The sequence below is a fragment of the Nylanderia fulva genome, unplaced genomic scaffold (genome assembly GCF_048542155.1).
Source record: "Nylanderia fulva isolate GAGA-0341 unplaced genomic scaffold, ASM4854215v1 Scaffold1191, whole genome shotgun sequence".
NCBI classification, from domain to species: domain Eukaryota; kingdom Metazoa; phylum Arthropoda; class Insecta; order Hymenoptera; family Formicidae; genus Nylanderia; species Nylanderia fulva.
In genome coordinates this window covers 1-5,032 of record NW_028189400.1, presented here as the reverse complement: position 1 = coordinate 5,032, position 5,032 = coordinate 1, and the positions used below count along the sequence as shown (strand labels likewise).

Genomic DNA, 5,032 nt, shown 5'->3' with positions numbered 1-5,032 from the left:
AAATTACAAGACAGAAAATTATTTAATAAAAAAGGGAAATTTTATTCAAAAGTATTAATCACACATTTATTTGTATTAAAAATTCCATTTAATTTATTTATTGAACTTTAAATTTTAATACAAATAATGTGTATGACCCCTCAATAATATTTTTATGTTAAGTAATTTTCTTCAGTTTTAAAATAAACTCAACTATTTTGCCGTACATTTTTTTATTTTACTTATATGAAAAAATAAACGATTTAAAATACATTTAATTAACTTAAGGTACGTTATTTTTTATTTAAACTGTATCATTTTATAGAAGTTTGAAGATGGAGGAACGGAAGAAGTCCAAATCGAAAAAAAAAACCCAAAAACAAAATGAATTAAAAAACGAGCAAAACATAAACTAGCTTTACAGCAAATTAGTAAAGGGATGTCCGTACGTAGCGCTTCGAAAGCATTTGGCATTCCCAGAACTACGCTTAAAGATAAAAATTTGGAAGACCCTCAACGATCAGTCGGAAGCCCTACTATATTGACACAAGATAAAGGGAAAAAATTTTACTAATTGGATAATCGAACTGGGAAAGAAGGTTTCCAGTAACAAAGATCAACTCTTATACAGTGTTTCCAAATACATGGCAGAGGAATGGACAAAGCAATTGCTTCAAGGATGGAATTCCAGGGCGCCGATGGTATGAAAGTTTTTTAATCGTCAAAAAAACATATCCAAAAAAGTACCCTCAAAATTTGTCGACGGCTAGAGCAAACATAAATAAAAGAAGTTCGAAATTGGCAAAAATCAAGAACTTTGTTTAAGAATATGATCTCAACCAAGTTTTAACTGACCCGAGTCGTATTTTAATTGCGATTGAAACGCTTTTTTTCCTTGTCCAAAAATAAAATTATTCTTGCCCAAAAAAAAATCTAAACAGATTTATAATAGAACAACTAATGATGAAAAGGAATGCCTGACAGTTCTTATTGGAGCATCAGCTACTGGAGATGTTTAATACCACCATTAACTCTGTTCCCATACAAACCATGCTACAAGAATATTGTTGCAAAAATGCCTAAAAAATTTGGGGAATAGGGAGGACCGACTCGGTTTGGGTGACATGCGAGGCAATTTATGAATACATAACAAATATTTTTATCCATTTTGCAAAAAAAATAACGTTAAATTTCCTGTTGTCATGTTCCTTGATGAGCACTCATCCCATTTTCCCTTTTCATCTAAGTAAAATTTTGCAGAGAAAAAGGGCATTATTTTTAAACGGGTTGATACCAAATGCAACGCATCTTTTGCAGCCTATGGATGTATCTCTGTTTACACCCCCTTAAGAACGAGTGGAAAAAAATAATTTATGAATGGCGAAACAATAAAAACGGGTGATCGCCTGAAAGAGAGGATTTTTTCAGGTTTAGTTAACAATGTTGCAAAGACAGCTAAACCAGAAACAATACGCAATGGCTTTAAGATTGTGGATTATATCCATTCAATGTAATGCGGGGCCTTTTTAAAACTATTAAAACTATAGCCGATGATTCAGAAAAAACAGAAAGTGAAAAATTAGAGCCAAGAGAAAAAAATGAAGAAGATATTCACTCAAATCTGTCATTCATTGAAAATATGATAGGAGTCGAAAGATTACAAGAGTTCAAGAGATGTAAAAAGACTCAATGGAAAGGCCAACCGAAAGATGAGGGTCTTTTTAATTTATGGTTAGAAATTTAAAAAAACCATACCGGACTCATCACTGCAAACTATGAGTCTTTCGGAAAATCAAGAAGATCATAATATAACACTTGAGGCAAATATAAATTTTTCCGCCCTTGAACTTGATGAGAATTTCACTGCAAACATGTAATCGACTTAGACGTAAATGCAAATGGTTCAGTTATGTTTCGACACCAAAAAAGCTGTGCAGATAATGTACAGATTTTCGGACAATTGGATAATTCACCGATCTCCAACCTAAGAGAGCAACGAGATGAAAATGACAACTTTGAAAATTTTTATAAAGAAACACTGATTACTCAAAAAAAATATTTCCATCTCCGTTCAAAAATGCGCTTTTTGGTCAGACACCCCAGTTTCAACCAATAAATCTGGAAAAGTTAAACGTAAAATAACTCCATCAGTAGCTGTTGCTGATGAGTTTATGGGATATCACATAAGACTAAAAAAATGAAAAGGATGAAAAACTATCGAAATCGAAAGCTAAGGGTAAGAAAAAATCAAATGGGAATAAAGATGAAAATGCCAAAAATATGACTGATGTGAATACTACAGAAATAACCAAAGGTGATTATGTAGTAATTCTCTATGAGGGTGAGAAATTCCAGGGCTAGTACTCGATAGATGAAGAAGGACCAAAGTTTAAAATAAAAACAATGGCAATGGGTGTATGGGTATACAAATAGATGGAATGGCCTGATAAGAATGATATTCTAGTCTACGAAAGAGAAGAAATAGTTAAAAAAATCTTGCCACCCATGCTCTTGAATAGTAGAGGGATTTATCTGTAAACATTGATTAATGGTATTTACATTAACGGTGATAACGGATGTAAGAAAAAATTTAATCTACAAAAGAGAAAACATTGTTAAAAAAAATCTACATTTTTTAATTTTTTTACTTTACTTATGCTCTTAAATAGTAGAGAAATCTATTTCGTTTTTTAATTTTTAAAATGTAACAAATGTTTTCAAAATGTAACAAATTAATATAAAAACTTACATATAATATAATTTGTTTTTAAAAATAATAATTTATGTTTTATAAAAATAATAATTTATGTTTCGAAATATATACTTAAATGTTGATAATGATACGTAAATATTAATGGTGATAATAGATGTAAGAAAAAAAATCTTTAATTGACTGATGAACAAGACTGATTATTAATAAAGAGTCATTTATTTGTGTTAATTTTAATTTCTTTTATATATCCCATACTTAAACGTCCTAATCCAATTGATGGAATGACGAAGTTGAAACCTACACAATATAGGTTGTGCCTATGCTTCACTTGTGTTATGAGACTGTCAAATTGTCAGACTGCATGATCAGTTATGCCATAATTTTGTGTAAAGTTTAAGAAAAAATTAAAACGAAGACAAAGAAGAGTAAAAGAAAGAAAATACACAGAGAAAAATATGTATATTATTATATATATAATGTGTATGTGTTGTATATATTTTTCTATTGCTTTGTATATTTATATAATTCTATTCCTTATTTTATATTCTCCATTGTTTATTTATTTATTATTATTTATTATTTATTTATTTATTTATTTTTTTTTATTATTATTTATATAGCGTCTTATAAAACTAAAATTCTTAGTTTGTAAAAACATTTTATTTATAAACCATGATTTAGGAATATGATTGTGTGTGTATGTGTGTATATAGCAAATTTATAAAATAAATAAATGTATAAATTAATAAAAAAACAGAGTGACAGAGATTGACGAGAAGAAGAAAAAAAAGAGAGAAAGAGAAAGGAGGCCTATAGGAAAAGAGAAAAGAGAAAAAAGAGTTTTAGGAAAAGAAGAAAAAAAAGAAAGAGACGAAGGAAAAAGAAGGAAAATCATATTAGGTAAATATTGTTTAATAACTCATAAATATATTTATTATTTATGTAAATTATATGTATTTATATTGTTCGCGTGGAATATTGCCGCGAACGCTTGTATACGGTCCTTAAAGATCTCCTAGAGGACCTCTGTACACAGCGCGTAAGGTATCGTCTCGCGCTCGCGATCGGCCAGTTTTCGTGCCGACGCGCCCCCCCCTTCTCCCCCGATCAGTGAATCGCGGAGAGAAGAATTCGCTTCTTTCTGTCGTGCGACTTCGGGATAGACGCAAGCGATTGTGAAAGTGCGAATATAGATTAAAGAGTTATCAAAATAAAAACTTGTGATCTTGGCTCGAATTATTGTGTTACAATAAAATGAAATATAGACGGCAATCGGAGCCTGTGCGGATGTCATGCACAAAATTAATAAATTGAAATGAGATCTCAAATAAAACTCATTTATTAAATTCTAAACGTTTCGACCCACTTCGGGTCTTCTCAGTAGCTACAACATACAAAAATTCAAGAAATCAAAGATAGTCTTTACAATTATAAAAATATAAACCTCATATACATACAATCCGCAAACAAATTAATGTTATTTCCTCCCTATCACACTGTCGGCCGGAGTGTCTCCCTAACTTTGGGGACCATCGTCGGAAGGAAGCAGAGCATATAGTGACTCCCTACCAACACTAATCAAAGTCACAACAACATTGTATAATTAGACATAGAAAACATCAAAGAATTAAAATTTAAAATCGGAGAGATCACATCAACCGGCAGTAAAAACAAAGAGAAGACAATGCTACACGTGACCATCACTTGACGACTGTGCGGTATTTACCTCGGCACAATCGAACATAATGACGCAAAAACCCAAAAATAAAAATAAAAATAAAATATAAAATAAAAACACCTAAAAACTATCGGCGCTCATATCGAAGGTCTAACAAAAACACAGATATACATGATCACAGAGCTAGATTTTGGTCAATTTTCAATTAAAGAATCAAACATATTATTAATTATCGGTGTCGCTGTGTAATTATACATATCCTCTGACGTTTTATGTGGTCATTCCGATATCAACGTTGCCCAAAAAAAGCTCTTCGTCCAAGACTTTATATCCTCCCAATTTAAAAACATGATTCAGCAATCTATGCTCCGATATAACATGAATTGTACGCGTTTCTTTTTATATTGTTACGGTGGTTTCCGTCCTAGTTTTAATAATCTACCCGTCTGCCTACGTACGAGCACACAATTCAGTACAATCAATTTGTAAACTACATTGTTATGGAGTTCTCTGGTAACTTATCCTTGTGTACTTTAAAGAGTTATCGTTTCGTTAACCACGCGTGTGATTTATTATCAGCTCACTGGCTTTGTCTACATAATAATATTCTCTTGGAGTGCTGCGCGACGGAAGTGGCTATTAATTTTGGTCCCGGGGGCCCC

At 31.5% G+C, this 5,032-nt stretch overlaps 1 pseudogene; it reads left to right on the top strand.

Moving 5' to 3' along the window:
• Positions 1-314: 314 nt before the first annotated feature.
• Positions 315-1,381, top strand: LOC146724737 (uncharacterized; annotated as a pseudogene).
• The last annotated feature ends 3,651 nt before the right edge of the window (positions 1,382-5,032 follow it).